The following is a 13,787-nucleotide window of genomic DNA, read 5'->3' as shown; positions in this document are numbered from 1 at the left end:
TTTATAGATTCATAATATATTCTTTGCTTTTTAAGCAATTTTACTTTTATTACTTATTTATTATGAGTTACAAATCCCAGATATTATCTTTATTATATTTACATTAAAGGAATTATGGCACAAAGATTACCCAAGGTCATAGTCAATAGCAGAACCAATCCTAGAGCTCCGACTTCCAAACTCCAGTTTGGATCAGTAAATTAGTACTAACACATGCAGTCTCCATTCATTTCAGTTATGTCATTTCAATGTCAACAGAATTTTATCTCTCTATACGGAATCCTGTTACAGTTTTCAGTTTTATAATTTCTATGTTCAACTCATGACTTAATTCTGAGTGGAAATAAGACTGACTTCTATGAAAAGATATTAAAATTAGGCATTCTAAAATTGTAAGCAAAACAGAAAGATTTTGCTGAGAAAGTAATGATTAAATACTGAGAAATATATAATGAGTTGAACTTAAAAGATATCCAATATATGTTCTTTCCCACAAAAGGTACAAAAAATCTGAATTAAAAAGATTTTTCTTGATTTAATAGTAACTTGTGTACAAAATATTTTCATAAAATGTCAGAAATCCTTACAGTTTGGAGATAAATTTCAAATCACTTGCTTATCAGTCTGGGTTACTCTTTGAACCAAAAGAGCTACAAAGAAAGAAGTTGACAGGGAATGCCAAATATTTGAGATTTATTGCTACATCTTTCAGTGATGGAAAAAAATGTCATTTTGCTAGGCATGTCATCTAATATCTCTGCCAATGTTTACAAGTGTAGCAGTAGGGTTCGTTAATCCTAGTTCCTTCTTCATATTATGATTCTGGGATGTAAAAGGGGAGACCAGTACAAAGTCTGAATACTGAAGGAGTTCATCCAACTTGGCATAGTAAGGGATCCCAACTGCCTGATCCTCTTGAATCTTCCTGCCAGAGCTAACCTAGAAAAAATAAAATGTTTCCTAATCAGAAATATCCTGAAATGACCAAAGAAATCTCCAGATACTTAAAAAAATCCAGGGAAAAGTCACTGAAAAAGAACCTACAATAATGTAAAATGATTCAGATATATTATTAAGGCTAAGGATTGCCAAGTAAATTCAAATCTGATTTTAAAAAAACTATAGAAGCAGTATGGAATAGTAGGGAAAGCAATGGCTTTAGAATTTGAATATTAAAAAAATCTGTGTTCCAATCCCAGCTCCAAATATTGTCTTGCAAATCAGAAAGACTTTAAGATGATGAAAAGATGGAAGAAGGAGAAAACAGACTACATTTTTTTCACCAAGACAGATTTCACAAAAATTAAATCAAAACTACTTTTATAAGACATCATTTGCCTGTTAAAATACTCCTCCCTTTTTTTGCATCTTTCGGGGAAAAGGATAGGTAAAGAGGGAAGAAGTAAGACTTTAAATTAAGAATATGTACTTTTTGGGGGCAGCTGGGTAGCTCAGTGGATTAAGAGTCGGGCCTAGAGACGGGAGGTCCTAGGTTCAGGTCCAGCCTCAGACACTTCCCATCTGTGTGACCCTGGGTAAGTCACTTGACCCCCATTGCCTACCCTTACCACTCTTCCACCTATGAGCCAATACACAGAAGTTAAGGGTTTCCAAAAAAACAAACAAATAAATAAATAATAAAAATTAAAAAATAAAAAAAGAATATGTACTTTTGAGGTAAAATCCAGGAATTGAAACAGAGAAGAGAGGAAGAGAGTATTGGAATATATCTGACTGAAAATCTATGGATGGAGAAATAGGTATTTTATACTACATTTTGACATGTATAAGAAATAAAGATATCTCCGGGCCATCATTCTGAGCTGAAGATCCAAACTTTAACTGGAGTGAATTAAAGCTGGAGGTTTCACCATGCCCAGCCTTTGGCAAAGACCCAGCTTCGATGTTCAACACTGTGTTTTATAGGTTTTTGACAGTTAATTAGCATAAGTCATTAACTGTGGGAAGCCAAAAGAGAATAGATAAAAATCTGAGACCCCTCTTTTGACTTCTCTTATGATCCATACCTTTTCTTATTGGAAAAACATTATAGACTTATTGGAAAGCTTTGAGTCCATAACCAGACCAGAAGCTACTGAGTTAACAGTTTCTCTCCTTGATAATTAAGAAGCCTGAACCCTAAAAAATATATTACTTAGATAAGGACTGGAGCCAGACAATTTAGTCCAGACTATCTGACCAGGTGCAGATCTGTAAATCAAGGCAGAACGCTATTAGTAAACATCTCCATGAAATTTATTTCTGCTCCCAGAATTAAACCCCTACTAATTGGTGGTTGGAATTTGGCCCTTTTCCTTGCACCCATATCTCTACTTTTTAGACTTTAATGGATTGTGTATGATTTGTAAGCCCTTCGCAGCTGTGACTCTTTCTTTGTGTTCTTTGTTTGAAACCAGTATAAAATAAAGTCCAAATCCCATAGCGTTAGAGCAACATGGGCTAACCACTAGTCTGGTTGTTCTCATTTTCTTTCTCCTGCCTTAACAATCCTAAGTCACCAATGCCACTCAGGACCCCAAAACCATATAGAGGCTGGCCCCCTATAATTAACAAGGCAGAAGATACACAATATATTAAGAACTGTTAATAGTTAACAGGGGTTAGGACAAAGTAATATGTCTTGGCCCTAAAACTTTGGGAAGCTGGTAGTTGGCATAAATCTTCACAGGATCAAACAATATCTGGACATGACAAAGTTGTTTTCATGTGATCTCATGAGGTCATCTATACACTCATCATTCCAAGTGAGCACAGCACTTTCTGCATGAGTTTTAGCTTTCTGAGATAACTGCTTAGATGTAAAATTTTTATTCCTCAAACAGAAGCTCTTCATCTACTTGGCTGCTATAATATTCTAATACACCCAACTATATCCATTCTAGTACTGCATGAATTACAGTTATAGACTATGTGGTTAATATTCTTTTATTATAATTGATATCTTATACACAGTTATTTTACTAACTGGGTCTAACTTTTTCTAAAAATCATAGTTGTGGGGTCAGCTGTATGGTTCTGTTTATTAAGAGATAGGCCCAGATACAGGAGATCCTGGGTTCAAATCTGGCCTCAGATACTTCCTAGCTTTGTGACCCTGGACAAGTCACTTAACCCCCATTTCCTAGCCCTTACCACTCTTCTGCCTTAGAACCAACACATAGTACTGATTCTAAGATGGAAGGTAAGGGTTATAAAAAATAAAAATCATATTTACAGTTATCTACCTAAAGAATATGTGATCATTTGGTTTATGATTAACAATACAAAAGAATAAAAAATAATTTTCATTTCATATGGCAGTGAATGGAATCATGGGTTTCATTTAGAGTGGCACAGTTTTAGTTAAGCTTAAAAATATTTTCTGGAAGTTTTAGCTGTGGTTCCTATTGTCATACAGAATCTTCATTTGAGAAATGGGTTAAGTAGGAGGAGGAGCAGAATTTTGTAGGGTAGGGTAGGACAGAGATTCTGATAATGGGGAGGTATGGAGAGATAAATCTCTCTTACTCTGGGTTTTTTTTAAGTTCTTTTAAATACTTTTCATAAAGCCTTGAGTTCTCCTAAACACTCCTCCATATTTTCCTGTTCCCTATAAATGTCCCTTGAGTTATACTCAAGCTGAGCTTTTAGTTCCATAATTTGTTGAGTAATAGAAAGGGAAGTTGGTCTGTTTGGACAGGAAATGCATTGGTAGATGGAGAGGCTGAGATGAATCTCTTATTTGTATCCCTAGCATACTTAGGGTATTTGTCAAGTCTCTCTGAGAGAGAAAGAGATAAAAAGCTACACATCCTACTATTATAATCATACCCAGGAACAGTGCTAAGTATATCCACTGTGATATATTCTCTGGGATTATGAATCACTTTAAATGCCAAAAAAAAAAAAAAAACCAATGCTGTTCCAGCTTTGGAAATGCTATTAAAATCATTTTGAATGGTTTTCTTATCATGTTTAAATTTAATTATTAGATTGTTTATAATTCTGGTTTTTGTCAATAGATGGAACTACTGGGTAAAGGTAAAGGTCAGGGTGTGAAAATTTACTGGTTAGGGTGTGGTTCCTTTAAGAATATCATACCTTTATTAAGTATATCACACCTCAGTTTAATGATTTGATTAACTTTTTTGGGTGGAGGTAGGCTAGGAAACCTTTTGTCTGAGCCTAAGTATAGAATTAAGTAGCTACTAAGGGTAAAAATGCTAGAATCACATGCTTACTGACCATGTGCTTCCTCTTTTGGGCAAAATGCTGCTTTTCTGAATTGGCCTGGTGCAAAAGAAGTTTTTATAAATTAAATTTTCCTCTGATTTGGGCTCTAAAAGCCTCATAGGGTAAAAAGGACCAGTTTTTTTTCTTTTTTTTTTTTTTTTGTTGTTGTTGCTCCTGATTAATTTCCCCAAGTTTCACTTCTTACTTAAGTTAATTCTAGAGACACCTGGAGCTTGGAAAAAATAAAAGTAGATTTCCAGGAGTAAAACAAGGCAAAAATTTAGTTAATTTCAGCTTAACAATCACTCTCTCTAATAACAAAAGCTGAGCTAAGCTCAATGACTTTCTCCAGTTTTTTCCAGAGAATTTTTTTGCTACAAGATGAAACTCTGTTTGGGCACAGAGTAGGGCTACTTCCTTTTTTGAGAAGGAGTTTTCCCCCCATGTTCAGCCCTCACAGCTAGTTAAGAAACAAAACAGCCTGTTTGTTGCCTGGTAAGGCAAACCAGCCAATCTTTCCCCAGGTGAAAAACCTGAGGGTCGGCTAATTTGGATGTTTTTTTACCCTAGGTGTTTGGAAACAGTTCCCCAGGGGAGGCCTTAGGGCCCTGCTTCTAAAATTAAAACTGCTGTGTGCTATTTATTTTAAGGAAAAAAGAAAAAAACTGAACTTACCTTTTGATCTAACAGCTGTGAATTGTAGACCCAAAATAAGCTATTAAAAGCTGACTTGGGGATAGTAGCAAAAGTAAAGAAAAAGTCAAGAAAATTTAGGAAGATTGAGGGTACTCAGCCAACTTTCTGATTACCAAAATTTTAAGGAGTAAAAATTAGGGTATTGTTTGGATTAAATATTTAAATAAGTGGTTGCAAAGGAATTGATTCAATCCCTAAAATGATTTCAGTAATTTATTTATAATATATATATTTACAATGTATAGGAGAGAGTGGAAGTAGAGAGATAAGAAAAGGGTAGAGTGAGAGATCTAGCTTAAGGAGCTAGACTATATACTCAATTCCTGGCTTTACTGCAGCAGGGCTCCAGAGATCCCAGCCAGAGAGCCTAAAAGTCAATTAACAAGGGTTTTAGCTATAAGGGCTCCTCCCAATCAAGGGACCCTCCAGAGGCTAGTACCTCCAGGGAAGCTAAGGGAGTCAGACTTTTTTACTAACCACGTGTAGTTCTAAGGGAGAGATTTAAGAACAGTCTCACCAAGTCCAAGGTCCCAACCAGAGCTCCTCCAGGTCTAAGAAATGAACAAGAAGATAAGAAGAGAGCTACAGGAAGTTGTCATTCCCCTTTAAAAGCTTTTCTTTTATGTCACTTCCTGTGTCTTCCTCTTAGTTTATGTGTCCAATTACAACAATCACTTTGCTTAGGACTTCCCAGGGGGCATAATTCTGATTTTTCACCCATTCTTGAACACATGGGCCACAGACTTCCCAATTTGTGAATTAAGTGGTGATGTTGACACCTTTGGTGATTAAATCTAAAAATGGGCAGGGTAGGTTTAATCTCATTATCACAATAGAAAGGGTTTCCTTAGGGTCCAGGCCTTCAAGTTAAGTCCTGGAGACTGTTAATACTAACCCCCAAAGAGATCCCTTATCTACTCACTGGTGCCTATCCATTTTTGTTAGCTACACCCCTTTTCAGAGATATCCCTTTCTATTATGGGCAGTATGGTGCTACTGAAGAGGGCCTGATAGAGAAATAGCCCAAGATCCTCTGATGGTCTAAGGGCCTAAACTGAGTGAGGTGGGAAGCTTGGGTGGACACTGAGTTGTGGTAGTGAACACTGGTCCCACAAAATATATGAAGCTCAGCTGAATACACACACACCTCCCTTAACAGTGCCCAGGACTAAGTGATCAAGTGAAAAGCTGTGAATTGGATCACACAACTTCTCTGAACCCTTATCCTGGGTTTACGTTGATGGGTAATGCCTATGACTGCAGCCTGGTTCACGACTGTGGACCTGTGCTGTGTATATTTTACTGTACCCCTGCATGAGTCCAGTCAGAAGATTTTTGCATTTTCCTGGGAGGGCAAACAACTCTGTTGGACCAGAATTCCACAGGGATTCTCAGAAAGTACAAATATCTTTTGCCAGATTCAGTGGGTGTTGCCACGAGTAGAGTACCTTGGCTTTGTGTTGGAGAAGGGTATAAGACGGATTTCCCAAAGGAGAGTTGCACATATACAGAAGCTGTGCATGCCTAAAACCAAGAAGCAGCTCTGTACAATATTAGGTATCAAGGGTTACTGTAGGCAGTGGATACCTGGTTACAGTCTGTTCTCAAAACCTCTGACAGACTTGACTAGAAACACTGTCTCAGAACCTTTAAAACTGACATGGGAGCACAAGCATGTGATAGAAAAACTGAAAACAGCTGTCTTGTCCAGTCCTGCACTTGGAATCCCTGACCATGCAAAACTGTTTCACCCGTTTGTGCATGAGGACAAGGGAATAGCCAGTGTTGTATTGATGCAGACTCTTGGGGATCAGTTCAGACCAACAGCCTATTATAGCTCCCAGCTAGATGTTGTGGCTAGGGGGATGCCACCTTGTATGAGAGCAATTGCAGCTGCAGCCCTAATGGTTAAGAAATCTTCAGATATGGTTTTGGGATGCAGGATTATGCTGTACTCTCCTCATCAAATAGATACCATCTTGAAAAACAGCAACCTGCAAGGGTTTATGTCCCAACACTTATCCCATTATCAAATTGTGTTGCTGGGCAATGAGAACCTAACTTTCCATCATTGTAAGGAGATTAACCCAGCTACACTAATGCCAGACTTACCGTTAGAAGGGGAACCCATCCATAGCTGTGCAGAAACCTTGGACATAGTTCAGAAAACGAGAGATGACTTGACCGATATTCCTTTGGTCTCTCCCGATCTGACTTTGTTTACCGATGGTTCTGCGTTTGTGGTAGATGGGGAATGATATACAGGGGCAGCTGTAGTAACTCAAGATGAGACTTTATGGTATGCAGCTCTACCTAAGTCCATGAGTGCTCAAGGTGCCGAAATCCTGAGTCTCACCAGAGCTTTAGAAATTGGTCAGGGTCAAAGGTTGAACGTTTGGACCAATAGTAAATATGCATTTAATGTAGTACATTGTACAGGCCAAATTTGGAAATATTGGGGATATATAACTGCTGGTGGGAAGGAAATATCCTATGGGAGCCTTATAAACCAACTCCTGAAAGCTGTCCAGTTACCTAAGGAAGTGGCAGTGATGCATTGCCAATCACATCAAAAGGGTGTGGATGAAGTCTCATTAAGAAACAGGAGGGCCGATATAACAGCCAAATATGGTGCCCGATTTGGTCCCATCCATGTGCTGAATTTCTCCTTGGTGGATGAAGCAGATCTAAAACAGGCAAACTCCCCAAGGGAAGTGAAGCACTGGGTAGAAAATCTAGGGGCCAAATTAGTGAGAGGTGTATGGTTTTCTAGAGAGGACAAACCCATTCTTCCAAGATCTTTATATAATATCCTATGTAATGCATTGCATGCCAAAGGCCATTATGGGACCCAATCCCTGGTGGATGGCATTTGAAGACACTCCTGGCATATCCACTTGTGCAATGAGAACATGCCAGAAATGCAAGGTTTGCTTGCAGTACAATCAGGGCGTGACCAGAATTAAGGGACTAGGAGGCAGACAATTGGCATATACCCCGTTTGAGTGCTTGCAGATTGATTATATATCAGTGCCCAATTGTCAGGGATACAAATATGCCCTAGTCATCATTGAGAGGTTGACTCGATGGCCAGAAGTGTTCCCTGCAAAGAAAAACAACGCAGCCTTTGTGGTGAAGACACTTCTGAGAGAGGTAGTTCTGAGATTCTCTGTACCAGCTAGAATTGATTCGGACCATGGGTCACACTTTTCCCAGAATATCTTGCATGAGATTTATAAGACCTTGGGGATAAAGAGAAGTTTACATTCAGTCTATCACCCCTCATCCTCAGGGCAAATTGAAATCTGCAATAAGAGAATTAAAACTCTGATTGGGAAAGTGTGTTCTGAGAGCCATCTGAAATGGGTACAAGCACTCCCCATTGTTCTTTTTTATTTAAGAAGTCAACTCTGTAGTGACACAAGATTGTCACCATATGAACTTCTGTATGGGAACACTCCATGGCATAGTTCATCCCAGAAATCAGCTCTCTTGTCACACATTGGAGCTGAATGTCAGCTATATAGATATATAAAAGCTTTAAAGAAGAGACTGGATGAATTGCACAAACTTGGCTTGTTAACCCAGAGAGTTCCTTTAGACTTTAGCTTACATCAGTTTAAACCGGGAGACATGCTCTACATAAGAAACTTTACAAGAAAATCTGTTCTAGACCCTAAATGGGTCGGGCCTTACCAAATACTATTGACTAGCCCAACTTGTGTAAAAGTTGAGAATAGAGACCCTTGGTTCCATATGACACATGTGAAACCTGTAAAAGAACATGCTGTACATGAAGAACACCATGAAGAACCTCCTGACTTAGAGAAAAATGAAATGAATGCACTGCCAGATCCACAGCAGACAGATGGTTCTGTTGAAAATGAATGAACTGTTTGAAATCTTAAAAAGGAAAAGAAGGAAAAAAAACTGCAAATTTTTTTTAAAACACAAAATCAACACAAAGTTAACACAATTACATCACAACAACTAATGTTCCTGATTAAGAAGGTGACAAGCCAACCACCCGACAAGATGATAGACAAAGGACAAGTATGCATGCGGTACAGAGGAAGAAGCGAAGAACACAGAAGCTACAAGCTGCAGAGATTCACAGCAGCGGCGGCACAAAAGAATGGACAATCACAAGAGTGTTGTAATCTTTATAAAATACTGTGCAGGAAGAGGACTGGAAAGAAGAAATATGTGGAACAACAATATCATGTTATAAACACACATTGCACATATGAGACATCACATGGTAGTTTGCATGCCACACCACATATGGCTACACAAAGAGAATTGTGGTTCTCCGGTGGGCCAGAAGATCCGGGAAGTAAGGAGTAAGTATGTATATGCATCAGTACTCATTAGTTCATTGAACACGACACAAACTGATTGTTCACCTTTTGATAAAGACTTCATGTAGATAAATGAGAGTCTCTTTTGTATATATGTATTATATGTACATGTGAATAGCTGTATATATGGGAAGGGTATCCTAGGATCTCTAACATATCAAAAGATCCATTGTTTGTTTTTTGATTTGGTAGACATCAAGGTAACTTCCATCTGTAAATAGGCATTGTGGATAGCCTGTATTATAATTACTAACCCATAGTATAGAGTTACTAATAGCTTAGGGAAAGATAGCTTTAGGGATCTTTGAGATACAGAGTTAATCAGGGAGAGTCACTATAGTCTATAAGAATAAGTAATGTATATAGCTTTGCATATACTTATGACTAACAAAATAAAATTAATATACTAATACCTTAGAATTTAGGATTATTAATACCACTAACTTAGCTTAAATAAGGTACTAACATGGAAACTTAGTACTCTGAAATTTTGCTTATGGAGTTTTACCATATTTTTTTGTTATGAGTTAGGAGCAAGTTAAAGATCTGTAGGTTGTTACATTTTTGCTTTGAATGTGTTTCAAAGATGTTTACATTGCATGCTTTAGGGATAGTGACTGCAACTTATAATTGTTGCAGTTTTGGATTTTATGCTTGTGATATTCTGTTACATTTGTTATGATTTATGTATTTGATACCAAAACCTGTTTTTTCCCTTGTTTAAACTTTCCTTTTTCCCTCCTTAGATAGGGGTAAATAGTATAATGAGCCATAGCATAGCAAGACTGTTAAGGGGTTAGGAATAAGACATTTAGGAAGTAATTTAGGTTTAGTGTAGACAGGGTGAACTGTGCTGCAGTATCTTAAGCCTGAAGAATTTCCAGTGGAAATTCCCACTAGAAAAGGGGGAAATTACTGTTATGTAGAGATGGTAGCATGGAATCCCTGCAAAATACAGGGACAGCCTCACCCAGAATTCCAGGGGACCCCCCCCCCCATGGAGAACTTTGGGTGAGGGGGCAGTTGAGAAGGGTTGAGATAGTTGCTTTGTGGGGCTTGAGGTGAGCAGACTCACTGTTTACTGCTCCCGACTTGGGGGGTTCACCTGAGTGGCCATTGTGGCATAAGCCATAGTGGTTTCTACTCAAGGGTTAGCAGGGTTTATTAGGATTAATCCTTATCAATATCAATACAACAATTATTTAGTGATTAGATATATACACTATTTAGCAAGAGAGCCAGTTCAGCTAGGTGCCTTCACCCCTCATGTGGTGGGTAAGTGCAGCTTCAACCTAACAGATCAGGGTCACCTTTCCTTATCTAAAACCTTAATTACCCCCTCTAGTTTTTCCTTTTACTTCTTAATATAAGCTTTATCTACAATATCTGTGCCTGGAAATTATTTGGGGGATACTCACTGCTCAAGTCTGGTCATCTAGCTTGAATCCTATTAGCTGCCAGGTTTAAGAAGATCATTTATCTCAGTCCTTCAACATTTATATAACTAGCTTCTACTTATTCCTCTATTAGACCTGTGGGGAATATAAGTTAAAGAAAAGGGAACATCATTGAAGTTCAGTTTCAACAGAAACTTACCAGAAGTAGCTCAGTCAGTCTCCATTTTTCCAACTGAAACATCAACTGCTTAGGGGGAGGGGTTTGAGAACCAGGAGTGTCTAACCCCCTCCTTTCTCACTGAAGCCTGTCAATCAGTGTCTGTGTCTTGAAGGTTACTGGCCCTGGCATAATCATCAGCTTCCCCAAAATATCTGTTATTTTATCAACATAACACTAATCACTAAATCACTAAATAATTGTTATATTGATATTGATAAGGATTAACCCTACAAAGCCAGCTAACCCCTGAGTAGAAACCACAATGACTTTTGCCACAATGACCACTCAGGTGAACCCCCCAAGTCAGGAGCAATAAGCAGTGATCCACTCACCTCAACCCCACAAAGCAACTTCCTCAACCCTTCTCAACTGACCCTTCATCCAAAGTTCTCCAGGGGGGACCCCCTGGAATTCTGGGTGAGGCTGTCCCTGTATTTTGCAGGGGTTCCATGCTGCCATCTCTACATAACATGGGTGAATAGATAGCTTAAGGAAAGGATTATTCCCAAGCAAAACAAACTGTAAGGATGTACAAAAATATTTTTAGCTCTTTTTGATGTGGCAAAGAATGGTAATCTGAGAATAGTACTTATTCATTAAGGAATGGATTAACAAATTATTGTATATAAATGTGGTAGGATACTATAGTGTTGTAAAAAATGTAGGTAATAATAATTTCATTAAAATTTTTTTTGTTTAAAAAATTTTAATTTTATTATCATGCAAAACATACTTCCATATTGGTCACTGTTGTATGTTATATTGAATCTCTGGGAGCTTGAAGTTCACCTTTGATTGACAAATAAGTCAGTTGGATGGAATGTTCCCAGGGAAGTCATGCGAGAGGCAGGAGGGGCAGTTGAGAACCCTGAGCAGAAGTTCTGGGTCTTTGACCTGTGCTGAGGCTGGAGATCGGTGGATCCTGGTCTTGGAGTGAGAGGGTGCAAACATCTCTCTGCAAACTCTTCCTGTACTTGAGATACTGTTCCAACCTGTACCTGACCACCACCTTGGTGTCTACTGCCCCTAGATATGAGGAGTTTCATCATCTAGATATCTTGGTTTCCCAGGGCCTGGGAGGGATCCGGGAAGTGGGCAGGAGACGAAGAAGAGGGTGGAAAGGGTGGACATAACTCAACTGTAAGGCTGAAGATCTATTGAAGAAGAAGTCAAAGATATCCCATCAGTTTACCTATTCTGGTTTAGTCCTGGCTAGGCTGGACCAGAGGGAAGCTACATTGATTCTTTATCTGCCAGCTGTTGAGATTTCATTAGTAACCATTAGAATAGGGTCTCCTATACCACAGTCCTTTACCCATATCCTTCCTGTTTAATATAAAGTTTAAAGTACCTTCCTAAAGCAGTTTCAAGCTTGTTTTGGGAAGGGAGAATTTACAAGGCATTATCCTAGCTAAAGAGCTCAAATCAACATATCAATTAACCTCAGGTGGGTCCTGAAGGGATATACCTCTTAGACCTGAAGGATCCTGCCTGGGCAACTGTTATAAGGGAGAAGGGTCATCTTATTTCTCTCTGTACATCAGTTTACCATCTCAAATAGATCAAGACACCTCCAATAATTATAACATGTAACAGCACACTCACACAAAACCAAAATTCCAAAATGTAATCATGCATAACACTGATGAGAAAGATAATGTGCTTTGATCCACATCCATCCAACTCCAACAGTTCTTTCTCTGGAGGTGGATGACATTCCCTGTCATATCTTTCATGATTGTAAGGGAATAATTTCAATGAAACCTGAAAAGACTTGTTTGAGCTTGTATGGAGTGAATAGAAATGAGAATAATTTACATATTGAATAACTTAGAAACTTTGAGCATTCTAATGACCAACCATGAATCCCAAGGACTCCTAATGAAATATGCCATTTACATCCTGATGGCAAAGTAAAAGACTCAGAGTGTAGAATGAAACACATTCATGTTAATATATGTGCATATTCTTCCTTTCTTTCTCTTGTCTTTTCTTTCTTTCTGTTAGAATATACCACAAAATACACATAGCAAATATGTTTTCCCACTGGAAGTAAGATATGTTAGTTCAACAAAGAGAAATCCCCAATTTGAAATAAGGGGAAAATCCTCAAAGTTACTAGGATGAAAAGCTTTAAATCAAGAATATGTTGAGTTTCTGGTTTTCCTGCGAATATGTCACACCTCAAAGTTTTTTTCTCTTTCTTCTCTCTTTGGAATCATGTTGTTTATCTCTCAAATAAAAGAATAAAGTATATCTCTACTCTCCAAAGCTCTCTAGCCAACTGTGTCCATCAAGAAGGTACAGGACAGGGGGCAGCTGGGTAGCTCAGTGGATTGAGAGCCAGGCCTAGAGACAGGAGGTCCTAGGTTCAAATCTGACCTCAGACACTTCCCAGCTGTGTGACCCTGAACAAGTCACTTGACCCCCATTGCCTAGCCCTTACCACTCTTCTGCCTTGGAGCCAATATACAATATTGTCTCCAAGATGGAAGGTAAGGGTTTAAAAAAAAAAAAAGAAGGTACTTGTTATCTTTCCACATCTAGTTTTCCTCTCTACCAGCATAGAGCCTTAGGCAAATGTCCCAGGCTTGAAGCACAATTTAAATATACAAATTCTCTTAATCCTCATAGTTCTTATTTGAGATGAGATTAGTGGAAGAAGTTGGCTCTGAACTGGGTACATGCTACATTGACTTAAGCAATTTGGCTTTGATTTTTTATTTTAAAAAAAAACTTTTGAATTTTAGCCAATAAATAAACATTTTTAGCAATAATAACTTAAAGTAATATTTCACTTCGAAGTTTGCAAACGTTTCACACAAATTATCTTTTCTTTCTTACACAACAACCCCGTGAGGAAGGTGATAGAGGCATTAT

The sequence above is a fragment of the Gracilinanus agilis genome, chromosome 1 (assembly GCF_016433145.1).
Source record: "Gracilinanus agilis isolate LMUSP501 chromosome 1, AgileGrace, whole genome shotgun sequence".
Classification (NCBI taxonomy): domain Eukaryota; kingdom Metazoa; phylum Chordata; class Mammalia; order Didelphimorphia; family Didelphidae; genus Gracilinanus; species Gracilinanus agilis.
Note: the sequence above shows the minus strand (reverse complement) of the source record.